At 41.5% G+C, this 23,652-nt stretch overlaps 1 protein-coding gene across 1 annotated transcript in view; it reads left to right on the top strand.

Annotated features, from left to right (window-relative positions):
* Window positions 1-23,652, top strand: part of RYR3 (ryanodine receptor 3) — a 354,804-nt gene that overhangs the window by 42,571 nt on the left and 288,581 nt on the right. The gene's annotated exons all lie outside the window — the stretch shown is intronic.

Below are 23,652 nucleotides of genomic sequence, written 5' to 3'. Positions count from 1 at the left end.
TCTGGGTTATAGCAGTAGCTTACTAACTGCTTTGTTTCCTTCTATACTTACCCACCTCTGCCGCCATTTTTTTTTGTTGTTCAGCTATTATAATGTTCTTTCCAAAATGCACATCTAATCATTATACTTCCCTGTATACGCTTTGTCTTCCCATTACCTTGAGAAAAATTCCAAATTCCTTAACTAGATATAAAACCCTTCTGGATTTGTGAACCCTGCTCAGCTTTCCTGCCCTATCTCTCACCGCTTCCCCCCAGGGCACTCAGTATTCAGCCATACTGAATTCCTTTCACTTCCTCAAATATGACAGTGCTCTTTTGCCTCTGTTCATGTGTGTCAGCTATTCCCTCCATTTAGAACAGCTTCCTCCTCCTCTCTGTCTTCCTCTGTGTAATCTCTACTTCTCCTTCATGGAACCAGTTTAAATACCAGATCTACTGAGAAGCCTTTGTTGACCCTGCAAGTCTGGGATAGGTGTCCTTGCTTGAGCAACAGTCAATAAATAGTTCTCCTCATTCTGTACTATAATTGCAAGTCTAATTTTTTGCATCCTATACTGGGGAGTAAACTGCATGTAGGTAGGAACAATTTGTAATACCTAGCACAATTTATTCTCACTTGACTCAGATGAACTCATACATAATAAAGAAATGTCTCATTTATGGTAGAAGAGATGATGACCAAGGACTCAAGGGAACCAGTATTTACATGTAGGTCATCTTCCAGCTCATAGTGTAATCTTATTCAAGATTTATTATCTCTTGGGTCCATAGTGTTCTCATCTATAAAATTAGAATGTTTAATTAGTTTTCTAGGGTCCTTAACAACAGTGTTTGTACTTCTTCGCTCTTTTGGTTTAAAATAATATGCTTTTGTCAGCTGCCTGAGAATAGCTTTGTTCTGTACTGTAGAGCATTAACACAGGTGAGTTTTTGTTCACTGAAGTCTGTGTCTGCTTCCCCCTCACATAAACCTCAGTACCAATGCTTTCCTCCATAGGCACATACCCTTCAGCTCAGTCGAACAAATCTATTTTTAATTCTTCATTATTTTTCCAAAACTAACAACTCATCATTTATAGACCTCTTTGGTGAGGGGGAGCTGGTTGATTTGGAATATTAGCACTTTCAGTTTCAAGCAAGAGCAGCTAGACTCTTCCTACTTATGGCCCAAGGATAGAAATTGGGAAGGTAGAGAGAAGCTATGTTAACTGGAGAACTACCTCTTGGGCATTCTCTTATCCTGTTTTGCTCAAAAAGTGTATTTGAAAGGACTTCATTTTCATTTAGCTTGAGTGGTTCAGGAAGTTCTGTACATGAAAAAGTAAATTCAGAAGTTCTGGTTGTAATCCTTGCTCTTCTTAATTGCCATGCACTTAAATAATAGGCTTAACTTGGTCTGTCTTAAATAAGAATATATTGCAATGCATTTTCCAAAGAGAACGTGAAGACCAACTTGTAAGAGTGAGTACATAGTTTGGAACATAAAAATAAGACCTACTTTAAATACCAGCCATGTTGTAGGAAAAGTTTACTCAATATAATTATATATTTCAGGGGCCATCTTTAATTTGCCATATTTAAAAACCAGTACATTAAATCTTATTGGGGGATTCATTCTCTTTGAAAACTTGAGTCCAAAATAAATGATCTGTGACATTTTTATTAAATATTCATTGGATAACAGTAATCATCATGTTGGGTCAGACTCAAATTTCCCATGTGTCATGTTGCCTTTTTGTGCTATTTTACCAAAGATAATATTCTCATCTTGACATGTATATCATCATCATCATCATCATCATCATTGACTAGGGATCTTAGAGCTAGGAGGAAGGGACTTGGAAGGAGACCTGGAGTCTTTTGAAATTATTAAGATGTTATTTGTTGGTGGTTCTATTAACTAGTCACCTGGCTAGCAGCTTCAGCTACTGTAACCCTCTTGGAATACTCTCACAATTCCATCTGGGCTTTTGATCTTTACTATGAGAAATAATATTTTTATATAACCTCTTGAGTCTGATTGTTTTGCTTTCCTGAAATGATTTCTGTGCACATTTACCATTAGTATTTAATTTGATTTTAGACAATAATATTCAGCAGGGAAGAAAAAGAGGGGGAAAAAAGGAAGTGAGTTAACATGACAGACCGTAATGATACTCTGGGAAGCCTGGGGATGTTTGAGTGGGATGACGCTTCCTTTGTATGCCAGTCCATTCTGTTTGGAAATAGGCATTTACTGCTTTTAAATAGATATTACTTTCACTAATGATCATGACTGCCACCAAATGGGATGTTTTGAAGAGTGTAATTTTTCTTTCTAGCCATAAATTGGTCCTCATGTGGTGTGTCTGTTCACTGCTTTGCAGCAACTGAACATGTTTAAAAAATGACTTCAGTTGTTGGTTTATTCACGTGATCTGTGTACAGAAGTCTTTTTGCAAGGATTTACAATTCTGCAGCAATTCCCCTTGCTAACAGAAACAAAGGTGTCCAGCTTTGTTTAACAACAGAGTTTGTTCTTGAACTGTCCTTAACTATAGCAAGTAGCTTGTGGGACCAAGCTTTACATTGAAAAGGAGAAAAAATGAGGCCAAGAACGTGTGGTGCCCCTCCAGAGTCCACCCTAGCTGAATTCATCTTTGGGTCAATTTGACTCTGATTAAATCCTATATGATTTTATTCTGGAGAAAATTACCAAGAGATAGATGTTTGGCACTGTGGCCAATTAAATGGCTGAAGTTTGAAGTAAAACCCCTGCATACTACAAATATTAAAATATTTTCACATTTTTGATTGATTGGACCTACAGTATGTGAAATACCCAGCCGCTTTCATCAGGACATGGCACTAAAAGAGATGTCAGCACGTCCCCTCGGAACCCTCAATCCCACCATCCCTTAGAAATGACTTTGAAGAGAGAGCAAGCAGCATTGGTCATGAGAAAAGCTCCATCTTTAGAGCCAGGCAGATGGGCTTTCAGTCCAAGCTATATGCATCAGGGGACTTCTGGGGCAAATTATTTTTCCTTTCTGTACCTTACTTTCCAAATCTTCAAAATGCAACCTACCTCGTGGTGTTGGGTAGAAATTAAATGATAGAAATCTCTACATGTGCCGAAAATATATACTGGTTCCTCTTCATCTCCGCTCCACTCCCTCCTTTCATATTCAAATACCTCACAGGAAGGAGAAATCCCTGCTATATGACCAGGTGCACAGAACTCCAAGTGGGTTTTGACGTGAATGGGCATAATGCTTCTAAAAATGAAAGGCCTTGATTAACACAATTACCAGCTGTACTCCTTCTGATAAGGGCTCTGATTTTCTCTAAAACTTGACTTAATCATTTTTAGACGTCTACCACTTAAAAAAAAAAAAAACCATATAAAATGCATTAATGCTATGATTGCCCATAAGACGGAAGAACATGTAACATCATGAACACCTGAGATCATGCTTCCCTTTCATTGCTAGAATGTCTAGAATGCTAATGCACAATCAGCCTTTTAACCTTGATTGGGAAACGTGACCTGGAAAGTTATTACTTCACAGGAACTTTTCTTACAGTTAACCTCCCTGAGAGGTGGCTCTTTAATTTCCCATATTACTTATGTGATAGTCCCAACTACTAACCCTCAAAGGAGCATCAGGCTCCTTTCATATGCCCCTGGCTTTAGAGGGGGCGTACTACATGCAACACAGCTGCGAGAGAAATGCACACGTGTGGCCTACAGTGCAGTTGCCCTGTCTGAGGAGGATGAGCCTGCGCCTTCTGAGAATCTAGAGATTGTCTCTTCGCACCAGGTGACCTTAGAACCGGCAGTGAGACTTAATCTCACATTATGCTGTATTCATGTAAAGGTCATTAAAATACATGTCCTGAGATACTTAGCTTGTAGTCAAGTTCAGGACATTGATCCATTTTATAAAGTCACAGAAATGTGGCAACATTAAAAAGAATCTGCAAAAGATACATCTACCCTGAGACTGGTCGGTAAGGAACAAATCAAAACAGGTGCTGCTGAGAGTTAGAAGCCCCTTGACTAAAGTCTGAACTCTAGCTGTGCCCAGAGGTGGAGATCTTGTATGAACTCATCCAGAATGAAGAAAGCGAATTCCCACCATTTCTAGATTGTAGGAGAGACGGGATACCCCATTATCCAGATTTAGCCCCTCAATCTGAGGTTTTTGCCTTCCTTTCTTAGTTGTCAGCAAATAGCCAGAATGAGAATTTATTTTGGTATGTGTATGGAAAGGGAACAAGACTGATGGAGGAACTACGTACACAGTTCTAGATAAACCTCATCCCCATTGACATTTTTTTAAAAGAGAAATCATTTAATGAATCAAATCTAACAGTAGGCATTAGCTCACCTTTAGAATAGTACATAAGATTTCCTTTGGAGAAAAACTGCAAAGTCACTTCTGCATGTATTATGATACAAGTCCTAGGACTTGCCCACATATACCCTAAAGCCAGGGTAGCCAGGATATGCCGAAATAGCCCCATTAGGTGTTCAAGTCCGACCTTTCTTTGCCCTCATTGGTAAAAGCCACTGCCTCAGGCTCCCCAAGCGCGTCCTTAGCACCAGCACTCGGGAGCCCACCCCCAGCACAGTACAAGTGCCTGTCAGGTGGTTCATCCTGGGGATATTACCCCTGCCTAGCTCCTAATTAGAGGAGGATGCCACGGCATTAAATTTTTACTTGACTTGGCCCTGCTTTTTCTTTTGAAGTGGAGAAAAATAGCATTCTGATTTTGGATGCTTCCCTTTCTATTTTAACTTAAGCCAGTTGTCCATACCTGCTACAAAAATAATATTTTTGTATTTAAAAAATAATTAAATCTATTGGGTGAAATAATTCTTACATGTAAAAGCTTGGGGGAGGTTGTATGTCAAAAACTACTCTTTAAACTCTGTCTTGTGTTAGAGTTCACTCAGATTGGCTCATCAGAGGCAACCTGTTTGAGGGATGAACCTGGGAGGCAGGTGGTTTAGGTATAGTCCTGGCGCTGCCCATTGGAGGTCTGATGGCGCCAAATCTCCTACCTTCTCTGGGCTTTGGTTTCACCATCTCTAAATACTGACACCACTTAGATGCAAAAGAACTTTTTCCTGTGTGAAGGTTCCCATGCACCAAGTTAAAAAGAAAAAGCATTGCTACCTTACTTTTTCTGGTGTGTAGCCCATCGCTGATTAGCTGTGGAAATGGTAGCCTGTTTGTGTTAACCACTATTCTTGAGACCCTGGCTCCCATAATTTTAGGTAGAGTTGAATCAATGTGTTTATTCTCTTTCTCCCTTGGCGTGGACAAAGAATTTCCCAAACTCTGTCTAAGATGGAGTGATAAGTATATAATTTTAATTTTTTTTGAGACCTGAATCCTCTATAAATTTTCTTGTACAAGAATATGGGATGTATTGGATATATTCTGTATCTTTGACAGAACTTCTTTCTTCAAAGAGCCAGACATCATTTTCAGACATTAAATAATCATGAGAGGCCTCCAAACTAAGGTTTTTAGTATGTTTTTGCACAGACCAAATGGTCATTATACATATATCCCCTTTCGTCCTCCCTTCTTTTCCCCTTCTTACAGTTCTCTCGCATGTTATGCTATGATTTTAGGATTTTATGCTGATAATAATGGATTTTAATGTTTCTCTGATAAGCTGACATTTATGAAAATGTATGCAAATAACTCCTAATTCATTTTTGAGCTGGCCTTTTGATAACCTAGCCAATTAAGATATGCCATCTGGAAGACCTTAGTTCATGGTAAGAAAGTACCTCTTTGGTTTAAAAAAAAAAAATCGAAATGATTGTTTGCAGTATTTCTAAGAAAAAAGAAATTCCAAGTTTGCCTGATGTGGGTACTGACCATTTTCTTTGGGTGGATTTTCTTATGTAAATATAATTATGAAAAAGTAGTGCACACAAATTTAGGCAATGGCATGCTGCTTGCTTGTTTCTTGATGACATCAGCACTGTACCGGGGGGGAAAAAGTAAAAACAAACTTTTACATCTAATGCCACTGCTAACTTCTAGCTAAAATAACCACATACTCACCAGGTGGGAAATCCACCCCCTTCATTCTCATTGGGTTTTGTTTCTTTTCCCCCCCCTACAGTAAGCATCAGTAGATTCCTCAAATTACTTGAAAGCTTTTGGCAAGACCCGCGTCCACTAAAATATCCATTTACTGTTTTGTTTTTGATTTTTGCTAGCTCAGTGACCTATCGGAATGGGTATGTTATTCACTCCTTTACTATACATGTACTTTGCATGGACAACTGACTTCAGCTTATTTGTAATGAACTGGGCTTCTCACGTGTGAGTGTTCAAGGCAATTTGCATTCTTCGTGCCTCTGCAATGAAAAAAAAAAAAAAAAAACCAGCCGTGCACCACACACTTCAATCTCATGGAATTAGACGTGGCTGCACACTTAGAAATTCGGTGCCAGGCAGCTTCTTAAAACTGCTGCTCTCCAGTTAGGAGAATGGCTCGCCTGTGGAGTCATTTTTTTCCCGTTTAGACACTGAAAGTTGTTTTTTCGAGTCTTTTTTTATTCTGCATGTGATCTGGATGGCCTGTGGCCGTAGGTTTGAACTTGTTAAAACAACAGAAGTGTGCAGCCTTGCCTTCACGCCAGCTTCTCGGTGCTTCCGCCCTCTCCTGGTGCCATCGTGGGGTTCCAGCCCTGCTCTTCCATAGGGCTGGAATTCATCATCAAAATGGAAAAAGCTAGTTAGTCTCCCTTTCTCTTCCAACATCCTCAGAATGAACCAGCAGAAGAACGAAATGTTACTTGCAACCATTAAGAATAACCATGAAGGTTAACTAGCTTTTTACATTTCTTCATATCCCAAGTAGAAGCATTTTCAAGTGAAAGAACCCGTAGAATGAATTTTTAAAGCCCCTGACGATCCAGTCCCTCCTTCCCCCCCCCATACAGTGTTTCAGCTTTAGTGGAATTGCCTTTTCTTTGGGGAAATGGTTTCATTCTGAGTAGGGTGCCTCATATTTAAAATCGATATGGCTTTGTGATTCTGGTGGTGTTTTGCAAATGTGATAACATTTAGCCTTGCTAATGTTACACAAACCCTGGAGTTCTTTCCTTTCTTGCTGTTGACCTTCAATGCTCTGTTAGTCTAGTCTTGTCCTAATGACCTCAGTCATCCTAGAAAGCTTGGGCTTCTTCCCTATGGCTGGACTAAAGGCAGTTCCTTGTGCTGTGTTTTGTTTTTGACATTTTAATTGCAAAAAATGTAAACATTTTTATTAAAGTTTCTTAGAGGAATGAGGAGGGATTGGGGCATCTAAGCTTTCTCGAGCCCATGCTGTGTTAGGTAAATAGTTGCATTCTTAGTGGGGTATATTGATGAGAGACTTTGCTGAATTAAAAAAAAAATAACTGTTGGGGGGCACAGGGGCAGAGATGGGTTGTAAAAATGGATTTCAGCAGCATTTTTTTTTTTTTTAAAGATTTTATTTATTTATTTGAAAGAGAGAGAATGAGAGAGAGCACATGAGAGGGGGGAGGGTCAGAGGGAGAAGCAGACTCCCTGCCGAGCAGGGAGTCCGATGCGGGACTCGATCCAGGGACTCCAGGATCATGACCTGAGCCGAAGGCAGTCGCTTAACCAACTGAGCCACCCAGGCGCCCTCAGCAGCATTTTTAAGGAATGTGTTTTAATTCTAAATTATAACCTATTTGAATTTAGGTGAGATCTTTTGTGTTAAAACCCTTGCTTACCTTTAAAAAATGAAGCACATTTGGAATTCAAGAAATCCTGGGAGAATAGAAACCTTTCAGTTTATTTATTAGACTTTTCCTTTGATCGTGTAATTTACTTTTTAACAGCTACCAGCGTTTAAATTATGTATTTGTGGGGAGAATTGAATGAATTAGAAAAAAACTCCAACTTATTTCCATTTCATGAAAGTTTAATGAAGGCACCTATGTGGATATTCTGGTGAACAAAAATTGACTTGGTGCGAAAGAAATCCTGATCTCAACTGGATGTCAAGCCTCAGTGGAGTAAAAACCCTGCGGCTATTATCCCATCCCTACGATTACTATTGTGTGGTTTTAGATTGGAAGAACCTGGAATTTTGACCAGGTGGAATCTGTGGAAAAAGGAAGCAAAAATAAGAGCAAGAAGATTCAGGGGGCCCTTGGGGCAAAAAGACCTCAGAGGGCTGGGATGGCAGAATGATTCTGTTTTTACTTGTGTTTCCTGTGCCTATCCTTAGGCTGGTGCTGAGTGGGAGAGAGGAAGGTGCCTAGAAGTTGCTCTGGTGGGAGAGGGCATAGTGCCTGGCTGGGGGGTGGGGGAAGTTCTGGCCTATGCGCTGCCACTCTCTGTCCCCTGTTGTGCCCATCCATCAGCAAATGTGGCCTCTGACCTACATCAGTGGCTCCTAGACATCTTCAGACACTGTCCTGGGACCCCTGTCTGCCTAGGAATAAGGATTTGCAAGTCATCAGGAAAATAACTATAATATAAGAATTGTATCATTAGGGCGCCTGGGTGGCTCAGTCGGTTAAGCGACTGCCTTCGGCTCAGGTCATGATCCTGGAGTCCCGGGATCGAGTCCCGCATCGGGCTCCCTGCTCGGCGGGGAGTCTGCTTCTCCCTCTGACCCTCCTCCCTCTCGTGTTCTCTCTCACTCTGTCTCTCGCAAAAAAAAAAAAAAAAAAAAAAAAGAATTGTATCATTAAGCTAACTTCATTAATGGAAAAGTCTACCTTTTTAATTTTTTTTCTTAAAAGATTTATTTGAGAGAGAGAGAGAGCTCACAGATGTGCAGGGGAAGGGGCAAAGGGAGAGGGAGAAAGAGAATCTCAGGCAGACTCCCTGCCAAGCACAGAGCCCATTGCAGGGCTAGATTAGAGGACACTGGGATAACGACCTGAGCCGAAACCCAGAGTCCGAGGCTCAGCCCACTGAGCCACCCAGGCACTACCCTAACTTTTTTTTATTTTTTAGGATTATGTCTTTTTTACAATTTTTATAGTCTAATGGTTATCAGATTATTTGTTGGTTGGTTTATTTGTTTATGGAAATTATAGTGATAGCGTAGGTGACAGCTTCTTTCTTTCTATTTAAAAAATGCCCTTACTGGGCAAAACACAAAATTGGCGACTATGTTGTTGATTGCTTTGCTCCTGATGTTGAAACTGCAGCGGCTTTGGAACTTTGTAGCCCATAAGGCCTATTCTTACAAACTCCATGTTCTAAGCAGTTTCCCCCAACCACCAGACGTGTTTTGGCTTAAAAGCCATTGTTTTACAAAAGTTTTGTTCTGCTGAAACCCAGAGAGCAAGTCGGTGTCCTTGTTGGTGGGACTTATTATTCACCCCTTCCTTGGTGGGGCACTCCAGGTCTTATCTGTTGCAAGGGGGATGCATTTGGAGTTTCTAGGCCCCAATTGTACATCCTTTTTCATTATCGAGAGAAAAGTGGACCTGGCAGGTCAGTAGGGATGGCCTGCTGCTGTGTATTAATGACGTGCGGCTGGAGGCTGGGTTCCCTGCCCCCATTTCTCAGTTGCTCGTCTGCCTTTATGAGGTGGGTGGAGGATGGTGGGCAGGAGAATGGAGACGTCGTTCTAAAAGAATGCATGAAGGGCTGTTCCCATGTCCCTGTGGCCAGCACCACACCGGTTTTAGCTGAAGAACAGCCTTTGGGAATTGGCTTGAGAAGGTGCTTTCTCTTCCCTAGTCCCCTGAGTCCTGCTGTCTGGGCAGGGGGCCGGGGGGGGGGGGGGGGGGGGTACCAGTGATGGAAACTCATGGCAAAGACTATTCCTGGAAGTACCTCTTTTCCTGTCGTGGGTGAGATATTAGAAAGGTAAGTTGAATGCAGTACTTTAAAAAAACAATTAGAAAATAAATAACTATTTAGATATATACACATTAAGTTTATGACTTGGTCTTAGGGATTTCCAGAATTATTGCTGGGGTACAAAAGTCTTCAAGTTCTGTCTTCTCAGTGGGTACCAGTAACTGAATTGCAATAACTGAGGCACCTTGAGTCAGTCTGGCAGAGAACCGTGACACTGACTCTCTCAAACAGAATGTAGCACTCTGTGTTTGTGGTTCAGGGGCAAGAGAAGCAAGCATTTTGCCCCAGTAGTCTACAGAACTGTCTCCCCATGATAGGACCCTGGCAACTTCACGTCCTGCCCTCTCGGGGTTTTCCCATGCCAGCTTGGGAAAGGGACATTTTTGCAAACCCTTGTCCAATTTTAGGATGCATACACATCTTGGAAATAAAGACCTGACATGGTGGTATAATATCTCCAACTCCTATTCTTTCTCTCAGCCTTGAAATGGATCCAATAGTTTGTTTCTAGAGATTTCCAGTAATGGGGGAAAGGGAGGGTGAATATTTAACAAGATGCATTTCAGGATCTCTTGCTCTGCTCAGGGATTGCCTTTTCTGACTCCCACACCCCACCCAGGCAGCCCCCCACCCCAGGGTGGTACAAAGGGCCTGGGGGCAAGTCTAAATAGCAGGAACTACAATTCTCTGACCTCAGGCAATGGAACTGGGTCACCAGGAGGATGAGCAACTGCTCCTTCCCTGTTTCCTATTCCTTGCTGGCAGCAAATCCCTGATTTATGAGCTGCACTGATTTCTGTCAAAGTGAGGGAGGGAGACAGTAGGATGGCAGTACTCCCATGCCCTCTCGAGAATGCGGTCTCGGCTTGACCTGTTTATATGAACTCCAATTCCTGGTCTTATAACCCCAATCCTTACCTGTAGCACATATCCCTCATAAACTCCTTGCTGTCTCTCTCCCTAGGTGGAGCTACCTAGGCCATGGTTGCTTCACCTCTGGCATTATTTACTTCATTTGCAGTTTTTTATTCCATTGTATTAGCTTGAGCTGTTCCCACGGCAACCAAGAGCTGTAAGTTCACTCTGCTGAATTCTGGTCCTCACAGGTCCAGTTTCAACTGATCTCCTTTTACCTAATGTTTTGTGCTCACAGGAATTACAAAATACTCCTCAGATCTGCTGGTCTCTTTCCCTCATTTGTCTGTCTGTCCCTAAGCACTCATTGACGTGTGCACTTTTTAAAATATGTGTTTTCATTTTAATTTTGTTAATGGACCTTGGTGTTTTTCTTTCTTGTGAATAACAGACATCACTCAGCATTTTCCCACATATGCGCTTGTCTTTCCAAATGTATCCCTTGTATAAGAGGAATCTATTTGTATCTGTCCTTTTTGATTTATTTTCCGCTATAGGGATCTACTACTAAAATATCATTCCAACAGAAGAAAAAATTTATTTTAATTTCTTATATTAAACCGTGTTAAGAAGCTCCAATCTCTTGGGGCGCCTGGGTGGCTCAGTTGCTAAGTGTCTGCCTTCAGCTCAGGTCATGGTCCCAGGCGCTGGGATTGAGCCCCGCATCCGCCTCCCTGCTACGCGGGAAGCCTGCTTCTCTCCCTCTGCCCCTCCCCCTGTTTGTTTTCCCTCTCTCGCTGTGTCTCTCTCTGTCAAATAAATAAATAAAAATCTTTAATAATAAATTTAAAAAACTCCAGTCTCGGGGCGCCTGAGTGGCTCAGTTGGTTAAGCGGCTGCCTTCGGCTCAGGTCATGATCCCAGGGTCCTGGGATCGAGTCCCATGTCAGGCTCCCCGCTCAGCGAGGAACCTGCTTCTCCCTCTGTCTCCTGGCTTGTGCTCTCACTCTCTCTCTGTCAAATAAATAAATAAAATATTAAAAAAAAAAAAAAAAAAAAAAAAAAATAAACTCCAGTCTCTTCTTCTGCAGAGTGTTGTCGAAATTGCTGTATCTTGAGAAGTGTGCCAAAATAATCAAGACATTTCCATATTCGACATTTATCTATGTCTCATCCCGTAAGAGCTACTTTCATTTGTTTTCAGGTTCTAGCACAAAATGCAGGTATATATAGCCCCAAATGATCCTGTTTTTAACAAATGTGCATGTGTCTAGCCCTCCAAACCAAAAGACTTTTATATGTATAAGATCTACCCTAAACGCTCTCACTTGATCTGGGAAAGGAATCTTGGGCTGAATCCACCTTTTCCCCACACATCCCAGTGGCTTCCAGAGCAGGGGCAGGTGAGACAACACCCTACCCCCGATGTCCCCAGCCTCCTTGAAGCTAGGGCCACCTGGCTCCAGAAAGTCCAGTTTGTAGCCCTTGAGATCTTGCCCAGCATTCTGTCCCAGATAGATAGAGCTCTTACAATATTCAGAGTGGATTTTAAAAAAAAAAAAAAAAGGTAAGCCCCATGATAGTTCACCAATAAGGGACAACGGGGGTCACCATGGTAACAGATTGGTGGCAAGTGCCGAACACATTATCCAGAGTTCTCCCACCTGCTAAATAGCCTCTCTAATCTACGTCCTTGTTTTATAATCTGGTGATTGAAAAATAACATCAGTATAGGGCGATCATAAATTGAACTGAGAAGACTTTAAGACTATTGGAAACTGGACTGTAGATTACAGTGACCTTTCCCACACTGTGTCACCCCATTCTCCGCTTTAGTATTATTTTAGACTCACGTCTCTTTCCAAATACCCTGCATATTCCAAAATACAGTCATCGTTTTCTCTGTGATGCCCAGATCCCTTCTGCTTGGTCAGAGGGAGTGCATGGTAGCCTCCTGAAAGTTACTGCTGATGTCTTTGAGAGCATCCTTGCTCCAGTGTGGCAACAAGGCGGCCCAGACCCATCTCATTTCTTCTGTCACAAACATGAACTTGAACAACTCTGGTTCCATTTCATGCAGAACAAGTCAGAGACGAACCTCTGGTGTTAGGGATGCATATCCCATAGCCTCCGCCATGGCTAGTAGGGGAAATATTAGCATGATACCAAAGGAGAGATTACTTCAAGCACCTTAGTGATACTTTCTTTTATAAAGATCACAATGTTACCTCCAATATAATTCCAGTCTCATTCAGTTTTTCCTGCCTTTATGTGAGCCCTTATTAAGCTGTTTTTGTTTCTCTGTGAGGTAACAGATTTCCTGGGTCTGTAGCTATATTGTACTGTGCCCTGCTTTCTCCCTGTATTTAAAAAGCACCTTTGGCATACCTACTGTATGCCGTTTTCATCTTCAGGTTTCATGGCACCATTCTGTAGCGTGTTAAGGAAGCCCTTCCTTAGGAAGATCTTTCTTGATTCTTCAAGCTGTATAAACAATTGTAGATGAATATTGACTGATTAGTAGGCAGTAATAGGTTACCAGAAATTTTTATAGCTGCCTTGGCTAAAGTCTGTCTGTCCGTTCCTCTGGCTCTCCCTCTCACTTTGGACTGACTCTCTTAGATAACCTGTTACCTTCTTCTGGTTTCTGGGGATCATTAGTCAGCAGCAGTCTCTCCAAGAGTAATAAGCAGAGATCAGCTATAGTGTTTGGTTTTTTTTTTAAGTGTTGAGATAAAATTGACTTACAATACTTGTGTAAGTTTCAAGTATGCAGCATAATGACCACATACATATATTGTAACATTGTTACCACAGCAAGTTTAGTAAATAACCACCATCTTTTTTTTTTAATTTTTTTTAAAGATTTTATTTATTTATTTGAGAGAGAGAGAGAATGAGAGACAGAGAGCATGAGAGGGAGGAGGGTCAGAGGGAGAAGCAGACTCCCCGCCGAGCAGGGAGCCCGATGCGGGACTCGATCCCGGGACTCTAGGATCATGACCTGAGCCGAAGGCAGTTGCTTAACCAACTGAGCCACCCAGGCGCCCCAATAACCACCATCTTATGTAGTCACAAAAAATTTTTTTCCTTGTGATGAGAACTTTTAGGATGTACTCTCATTAACTTTCAAATATACCATATAGCAGTGTTACCTATAGTCATCAATCATATTGTACATGACATCCCCAGTATAGATTTATCTTATAACTGGAAGTTTGTCCCTTTTGACCACCTTTACCTAATTACTACTTCTGGTAACCACAGATCTGATCTCCTTTGCTATGACTTTGCCTCTTTTTAGATTCCATCTATAAGTGAGATTATACAGTTTTGTTTTTCTCTGTCTTATTTCCCTTAGCATAACACCCTCAGGGTCCATCTATGTTGTCACAAATGGCAGGATTTCCTTCTTTTTGTGACTGAATAGTATTCCATTGTGTGTATGTGTGTGTGTGTATACACACATATACATATATAAATACACACACACACAACATGCATACACACACCACAACTTCTTTATCCATTCATCTGTCGATGGACACTTAGGTTATTTTCATGTCTGGACTATTGTAAATAATGTTTACAGCAGTGAACATGGGGGTGCAGATATCTCTTCAACATAGTAATTTCATTTATTTTGGATAGATACCCAGAGGTGGCATTGCTGGATCATATGGTGGTTCTATTTTGAATTTTTTGAGGACCCTCCATACTGTTTTCTACAGTGGCTGTATCAATTTACATTCCTACCAACAGTGCACAAGGATTCCCTTTTCTCCATATCCTCGCCTGCTTTGTTATGCCTTGGAGGTTTTTTTTGCCAAGGGGGGATGATAGCCATTTAGACAGGTGTGAGATGACCTCTTATTGTGGTTTTAATTTGCATTTTCCTAGCGATTATTGATGTCATACATCTTTTCATGTATCTGTTGGCCATTTTCATGTCGTCTTTGGAAAGATAGGTCTATTTGGGTCCTTTGCTTATTTTCTAATTGGATTATTTAAGAGTTTTTTTGCTATTGAGTTGTCTGAGTTTTTTATACATTGGATACTAACTCCTTATCAGATACATGATTTGTTAATATTTTCTCCCATTCTGTAGGTTGCCTTTTCACTTTGTTGTTTTTTTGCTGTGCAGATTTTTAGTTTGACATAGTCCCACTTGTTTATTTTTTTCATTTTGTTGCTTGTACTTTAGGTGTCATATCAAAAAAAAATCCATTGACAAGACCTATATCAAGGAGTTTTCCCTATGTTTTCTTCTAGGCGTTATATGGTTTCAGGTCTTACATTTAAGTCTTTAATCCATTTCAAGTTAATTTTTGTGAGTGGTATAAGACAGGGGTCCAGTTTTGTTCTTTGCATTTTTTTTAAAGTTTTTTTTATTTGAAAGAGAGCGTGCACAAGCAGGGGGAGCAGAAGAGGGAGAGGCAGGCTCCCTGCAAGCCTGATGTGGGGCTCCATCCCAGGACTCTGGGATCATGACCTGAGCCAAAGGCAGTTGTTTAACCAACTGAGCCACCCAGGTGCCCCTGTTCTTTACATTTAAATATCCACTTTTTCCAGCATCATTTATTGAACAGACTGTGTTTTCTCCATCAAGTATTCTTGGCTCCCTTGACAAGTATTAGTTGACTGTGTATGTGTGGGTTTATTTCTGAGCTCTCAATTCTGTTCCATTGGTCTATGTATATCTGTTTTTACGCCAGTACTATACTGTTTTGATTACTTTATAATAAAGCTTGAAATCATGAACTGTGGTGTCTGCTGCTTCGTTCTTCTCTCCTGGTATTGCTTTAGCTTTTGGGGGTCTTTTGTGGTTCCATATAAATTTTAGGTGTTTTTTCTAGTTCTGTGAAAAATGTCATTGGAATCTTGATAGAGATTGCATTGAATCTATAGATGACTTTGGGTAGTATAAACATCTTAACAATATTCTTCCAATCTAGGAACACAGGAAACCTTTACATCTATTTGTGTCTTCTTTGGTTTCTTGTATCAATGTCTTATACTTACCAGTCTAAACAACTTTCACCTCTCCTTGGTTAAATTTATTCTTAAGTATTTTACTGTTTTTGATGCTATTGTAAATGAGATCCTTTTCTTTATTTTTCAGATAATTCATTGTTTGTAATGTTATTTTCAGTGCCAAGTCACCACGTTACATTAATGGTAACTACCAACCCCACTGGGAAATGATTGATTGATTGATTTTTCTCCAGCCATTGAAGGAGGCAAATGTCAGCACAACTGGAGTTTAGTTTTATTTTGGGGTTCGGATTGTGAACCATACTCCATGTTTCTGAGCTGCTCCCCTCCTCCTCTCACAGATCGCTGTTGCTAATTTTAATATCTCTTCTTTCCCTTGCCGAACAAAGTTTCTCTTGTGGCTCAAGGGAAGTTGGGTTTTACTGTCAGTCTTAGTAGGTTATCCTTCCAATGTCAGGGTGATGAATTTACTCTCTGCACAATGGGGAGAAAAATAGATCCAATGGTGCTTTGCTCTATCCATTTCCTGGCTTCCAGTCAAAGATCAGCAGAGAGGACTTCTTTTTAAACAAACAAACAAACAAAACACTGTTATTTTTCTCTTTGACAGAGAGCTAGGCGGTGGCTGGAACATTGAGACCTAAGCTAGACCTCTGAAACGTGGGCCTTTGAAAGCAGCCATGTGATAGCACTGCTCAAGTGTTAGAGGATTCAGAACACCTCTAAGAGACACGAACCTTGCAGACACAGAAAAGTAGAACAACTGTAAATTTTAAATTGTAAAAATTCTAAGTCATAAAATTATAAACTGTAAATGTTATAAATAAGAAAATGCAGAATGCTGAAGTACACCCTTCAGGGCAGGGGACCTAGAAAGCACAGAACCAGAGTGAAAACAGAGCAGAGATGACTGACTAGGGAGAGGAATGACCCAGTAGTAAGAGAAGAAAAGTAAAAGACCTTCCCCCTAAACTGCTCTGTTCTTTGCCGTAAACTCTATCTTTTCCCAGGCCCAGTGGAGTCCAGGCTGGTGGGCAAGGAGGTCCAGAATATGGATGAGACAGCCCAGGAAGAGTCTAGCTGCCCTTTGACATGGTGAAGAGGGGGGTCTGGGGGTGGTCATGGTGGGACTCACCACACATATGTGAAGGTAGGGATTTTTGCCTTTCCATCTGTCGCAAAGATGCCAGCAGAGCTCGGAGACAGAGGAGCAGAGAAAGTCCATTTTTAGTTTGACTAAAGCTGTCAAGGACAAGGGGAAGAAACATATTCATTTTTGCTTCAGTGGGGTTCTAGAGAAACGCTAAAAGGACAGTCAATCACTAGTCCAGAAGGACAGTTCTGAGAACAGAGAAGTACTTGCTGACTGTAAATATCATGCAGATTACTTGGATGAGGTCTCCAGTGTGGCTGAGGAGTTCCCAAGGGGTGATTCTCGAGACTGGCAGTACATCGGAACCAACTGAGAGCCCAGGCCCCATCACAGACCTACAAATGAGAATCTCAGAGAATGGTCCAGCATTTTGTGCTAGAGGGGATTTGTTTTGCTTGCTTTGTTTTCATTTTTAATGCTCTACCAGTGATTCTGATAGATAGCCGGGATTGAAGATTACTTGTCTAGAATCAGTCCATGAGATGTTCAGAAGAATTGTGCTATTGTTCTCAGAGCAGAACAGATAGAAAGTATTTTTTTTTTTAAAGATTTTATTTATTTATTTGAGACAGAGAGAATGAGATACAGAGAGCATGAGAGGGAGGAGGGTCAGAGGGAGAAGCAGACTCCCTGCCGAGCAGGGAGCCCGATGCGGGACTCGATCCAGGGACTCCAGGATCATGACCTGAGCCGAAGGCAGTCGCTTAACCAACTGAGCCACCCAGGCGCCCCAGATAGAAAGTATTAGGGGCACCTATATTCCTATCCTTACACAGGCCCATATGTACACAGAACTCTTAGGAATCAGCTTCTCCACCCAAGGCCACTTCGTATACTTCAAGGAAAGATCAGGCTCTGTGTTTGTTTCTCAGATAATATATGGCCCTGGGCTTATTGTATGGATGTAGAGAGAATAGGATGAATTGATCTCTGTCCAGCAAAATCATAACTGGGACTGGTATGAGGAATGAAAGAACATCCGGGAGAGAGGGGGGAAAAAAATAAGTTAAGGAGTGCAGGAGAAAGGAAGGAGGATCAAAAAATCTAAAGAGAATTGATTTCATTTTCTGCCTCATAGACCACATGGGTAAAAGTGTTTGCACACAGTAGGATTAAATGGCGGTTTTATGATAAAAACTTACTCCTATTTTATTATCCATAGAATGAACAAAGATTTTTTTTTTCCTAGAGAAATAGTAGATTAGAGACAGTGTTTGATTTTTTTCATATCAAGGTAATCTTACCTTTCAGATGTTAAACTCATTGTAGAAAATATTCAGTATATGTTAGCTTGGATGAAAGGCCATGATTGGGCAGAGTGCTTAGTCTTGACCCTATGTGGCCACTGGTCCACTGTTTCATCAGAGGCCTGATGAATGATGAGTATGTGTGGTTTGAATCAAAACCAGAGCAGTGACTGGAAAACAAATCCGGCTGCTGGGCTGCTTTTATGTAAAGGATGAAGTGGGCAATGTCAGGTTCTTAGAAGTCTGTTAGTCAGCTGTGGGACAAAGAGGGGAACATTAATTCAGAGAAAAAAAATTATTGCTTCACCTCTTTCTAAAGTACACTTGCCATCAATCTAAATGTCATTACTACCCTGACAAATATCTCCTGTCAGTTTGTTCTCTTAAAAGATACCATAAAAAGAAATATGTGTTAGAGCTGCCATTCTGGCTGTCTGGTTTCCCTGGGACATATATGTTCAAAGGAAAGCACAGATGTTTCTAGAATGACCCTGTGCTGAATTTAGAGGCATCCCAACAGCCAGCTCTTTCCCCACCATGGAGAAGGCTTATCTTCCTGTTTCAGAATCAGTGTTTGTGAGGGGCGCCTGTGTGGCTCAGTCAGCCCTGCATCCGGCTCTCTGCTCAGCAGGGCGTCGGCTTCTCCCTCTCTCTCTCCCTTTCCCTCTGTGCTCTCTCTATCTCAAATAAATAAATAAAATCTTTAAAAAAGAAAAGAAAAGAATACGTGTTTGTGAAATCCTGGCCCTACTGGGAACCTCACAAAGTAATTTGATTTGTCCCCCAAACTCCATGGATTGGGAGAGGGGGGAGGGGAAATGGTTGCACCTGTCTACATAGATTCTCATGGATCAAAAACTTATTTTTAGAGACTTGAAAGGAGATTCCTCGGTTGTCTTCAGCTGTGCATTCAGGGTTTAAGTCTGCACCGTGCAAGGACTCTTCTTTCTCATGGATTTAAGTGCTCACAGGAAAAAATGAAGTCCGGGTCACCGCCAAAGCTTCTCTTCAGTCCCCAGCTCATCTGAGCTAGCTCTCAGATTTTACTTACTAAAATATGTATAAGATTTGGGCCAGATTGGTGTAGGAGGGGCTTTTTCCTGGAACAGACTACCTCCCTGCTGTGTAGCCTCTTGCTGTAGATGATGCTCATGACCCAGAACTTAGTTTCTCAAATCAGGCTGTGGCCTTTCATCCTTTTGTCCTGAAATACTTCCATGTGACTGGGAAAGTTATGAGCTGAACAAAAATGAGATTGCCAGAGTCTTCTCACCCAGGAAAAATAATTCTAGGTGCTTCCAAGAGGGTGGGTTGGCTGAATTGAATGAATTATAAGCTGTGAGAGTGGTAAATTCGGCATTGGTCGTAGGTGGTTGGGGATGGATTGTTGGTTTTGTGTCCTCCCTACTTAAAAAATGAAAGAATGGAGAATAGCCTGTTTTTAGGCGTAGCTTTTGGAGCATTCCATTCTTCAGTCCTGTGATAGGAGGTGATGGGAGGGGGAAGCACTGAGGGTGTAGGAGGTGGGGCTCCCTGGAGTCCCACCCCCCTGCATACCTTGCTGCAAGAGCGCGTAGCAGAAGGAGCAGTGACTGCCACAGGCCTTCAGCCAACCCGAGTCAGCCTTTTCTCTCGGGGGTCCTATTGTGCCTCACAGCCTCTGCCATGTGAGCCTGTGGTTTTGGAAAGGCAACTGGGGAGACCGCCATGATCACTGAACTTGGGGAAGTGGGGCTGTCAGATGGCCCACCTTCCTTCTCTTTTCTAAACTTCATTAAAATTCTATTTCATTATTTCCATTTTTAGCGATATCCCAAGAGTCCCGTCAACGATGCCAAGGAAATGGCCTCCTTGCAAGTACATTTAGCTTAAAGGCCTGCACTGTCCTGGTTGAGTTGCCCCCCAGACTCACTTGAAGGATTTCTTAGAGGCAGGAGATTCTGTCCTGAAGGTGTGGCTTTCTGTAGACACTGGTTCAGGCTCCTCTAAGAGTTTTAGATCCGTATTAACCATCCCGTTACAAATAGAAAATCAAGGTGTCGAATTAGAAGAATGGTCCCTTGTGCTTCTATAGTTTTTTATATCCCAAGAGGCGGAGCCCAGGAAAAGCTGGATTTGGCAGTTACCTCGAGTAGAGTATCTGATCCAGAAAAGGCAGTCAAGAAAAGTGTTTAGTGGCCTGCACTGGGCTCTCTGGGATGTCACACATAGTAAGGGAATTCGGATAACTAGAATGTGCTTATCTGTTGTCCTCTTCCCTGACTCTGACTTCAGAGCACAAGTCAAACTAATCATGCATGTGCCCTCCCATCCCACACTTTCTAAATTTCAATGGACTACTTAATTATCATTAAAGAAGAAAAATTGTCCCTGCTACCAGGAGTGTATAATCCAAGACCTGTTTGGAAAATGCCCCATCAGTTCCTTTGTTGCCCTTTGAGCTGGGGAAGTATTGTCCCATCCCATCTGCCCACCCCTCTTAGAAAAGTGGGGACTTGGGAGTTTGACCAGAGGGGGGTAATGGGCTAGCCTGTAGCAATAGGGGGAGGTGGACCTGGAGTCTAGCAGCTGGGGGAGGCAGCCTTGGAAGCATGGAGTAGTGGAGAAACCAAGTCTCCAGGAACAAGGATGGGATCCAATGTGAAAGGTCCTCAAAGGACAGTCAGAGGAACCTGTGTGTTTGGGATTCCAGCAGGAGTGAGTTTCTGTGGCAAGAGATTTTTTCCTCTAGAGTCTGGAGCTGGGCCTGAGGGAACTAAGGAGGGGGTCAGAGGGGTCTTGGATAAAGACTGCCTCTGTGGAGTTTCCACTTAACACCAGAAAAGAGCTAGACTCTGGATCAATGCTGAAAAGAAGGCATATTGCTATGCCTTGCCATCAGCCCTTCAGGCAGGGAAAGCCATTCACTGAGGATTCTGGCAAGCTAATGACATCCTTGAGCAAATGCAGTTTTAACAAATAGACAAAACACTTTTAGAGCACTCCACTTCTTTAAACACACGCCAACAGTTGTTGCCCCCAACACGCATGCGTTTTTTTTATTGAAATGACATGATAGTAGTGTTAAAAATTTGGAAGTCTCCATTGGTTCTGCAACCAGCCAACTGGCTATTGTGTTTTTATAGGTTTCTTTATCATTCTTGCATATGCATTAACAGTTGAAGGCATTTTGCATTCTGCCTTTTCACAGTGACATGTCACAACACATTTCTCTGTGTTTCTGGTAGCCTCTGTAATTGACTTCTTTAATGGCTACGGGATAGAACATCCTGAAGAAGCCCATGATTACTAGGCCACATTTTTCTTTTGGACATTTAGGCTCCTTCCAGGTGTTTCATTTGCCTCCATTATAATGCTCTTATTACAACAGTGTGCATACTTTTTTGCGTTTCTTGAATTACTCCCGGAAGTGAAATTACTACAGCAAAGGTTACGGATCTCTTTATGGCTCTTGTATTACCACATTGCCACACACAAGTGTTGCGCTCAGTGTCACCTTGTGGGGGTTCACTCCAGCTAAATTACAGCTCTGACAGCATTGTGTTTTTCCCATTTTTTTGCAAATTTAGTTGATGTAAAATGATGTGTAAAAATTGCTTTCGTTGTCATTCCTTTCATTACTAGAAGAGATAAAAAATCCCTTCCATCTGTTTTAATTTTATTCCTGATAGGAATCTTTTATTCATATCCTTTGCCTGTTTCTTTACTTGAGGCTTAGTTTGTTTCTTACATCTCAACAAGATGTTAACCCATTTGTCATAGCGATACAAAGTATTCTGTAATTTATTAAATGTTTCCAGTGCTCTGAAGTTCAGTGATTTTGGTACAATCTTATCTGTTTTTTGTTTGCTTGGAGTGCATCTGTTTCAAAGCATGGATAAATATTAGGTCTGTAAAGGAATGTGGACCATTCTATTACATGCTCGTTGTTCTAGAATTTAATTTTAAAATGAAATATTTAATTCTGTTATCCATCCAGAATCTTTTATATTTCCTGTGGCTCTTCCCGAATGCTTTTTTATTTGCTCTCCACCTATCGCGGAGACATTTGCTTAATAATCATGCCTCCCCCCACCCCCGCCAATGTACTAAAAATCTGCTTTATCACAGGCTATACTTGATCATTGTTTATGGATTGCCTATATTGTACTACATTGTTCTTTTTGAACCAGTACCAGAATGAACTAATTAATTTTACTTCATAACATTTACTAAAACTTAGTTCCCTTTTAGGATACAAATTTCTTAATGTTCATATTGCCAGGTGAATTTTATAGCAAGTTTGTTGAATTGCGAAATACTCTATTGGAATTTTCGTTAAAACTGCCTTAAATCTGTAAGTTAAATTTGGAAGAACAGGCATTTACAAATATTGGTATTCTTATTCTGTAACAAAGTACACCTTTCCATTTCACAAATCAAATTATATTTTATAGAATAAAGGTTTGTGGTTTCATTCTGAAGGTTTAACTCATCTAAGTACATTCCTAAAAATTGAATATTTTTTATCAGTCGTGAATAGGATCTTTGACTCCGTTTTCTAGCTGAAAATAGTTACCTGCCTTTGTACTGTTAGGTGTTACTGGGGTGTTTTGTTTTTTTGGTTTTTACTTATCTGGCATCGTTATTAGTTGTCACTTGTATTAGAGGAAATGCAGCCCTCCTGAGCAATGTAAAGGGCCTCTAGCACGTTCAGGAAATAGTGCTCTGTGACCTTCTAGAAAGGCTTCTTTTTTTCTTTGATAGCCTAAAAGAGTAGAACAGAGGAGCAGAAGGGAAAATGAAAGCATGTACGGCTGCATCCAACAAATGCTTTCATGCCCTCCACGTTCTCCCAGGAAGGTGGCCTCTAAAGCCTTTCATGAGGTATATTACATTCACCAGAGAGCCTTCCCAGAGCCTGGGACCCAAAAAGAGGAATTGGGGTTCCAGATTATAAAAGAAGGTAGCTTAGAGGCCTAACAGTCTTGAAATACGTATGGCTGGAGAGCACTGTGACCCTTTGTTTGTTGCCACATCAGGTTTATCTTACTGGGAGGCACCATCTTCTGGTAACCACCAAAAGAAATGTCAGGGATGGAATTAATTTTAAAATTACAGGCAAGATGATTGAATTAATGATCTAGTGGAACATGTTTCCTCTGGACCTGGCATCAGGGTGCTTTTACCAGCTTTGTCCTGCCCCACCCCCGTCCTGTGAGGTGGTACCAAGTAATCTCCTCCCGGTGCTTTTACCAGCTTTGCCCTGCCCCATCCCCGTCCCGTGAGGTGGTACCAAGTAATCTCCTCCCATCAGTGGTGACAGTGGAGGTCACTTGTGGAGGGACAGGACTGCTATCCCAGTGAAGCCTCGAAGTCTTGAGGTCTGGAGCCCCTGTGAACAGGCCCGTGCAGTCTTCTGTGGAGCATATCACATCTTTCCTGGAATGTTATTTCAGAATTAGAGTCAAACTGTGGAAAGAGTTAGTAGAAAACGTAGTTCGACCCAGGTTCAAATCCACGCTCGCTGCCTACAAGCCGAATATGGGGAAGTTTCTCTTTTCCCA

This window comes from Neomonachus schauinslandi, chromosome 9 (genome assembly GCF_002201575.2).
Source record: "Neomonachus schauinslandi chromosome 9, ASM220157v2, whole genome shotgun sequence".
Taxonomy (NCBI): domain Eukaryota; kingdom Metazoa; phylum Chordata; class Mammalia; order Carnivora; family Phocidae; genus Neomonachus; species Neomonachus schauinslandi.
The sequence above is the reverse complement of the archived record's forward strand: the minus strand, read 5'-3'. Positions and strand labels throughout refer to the sequence as shown.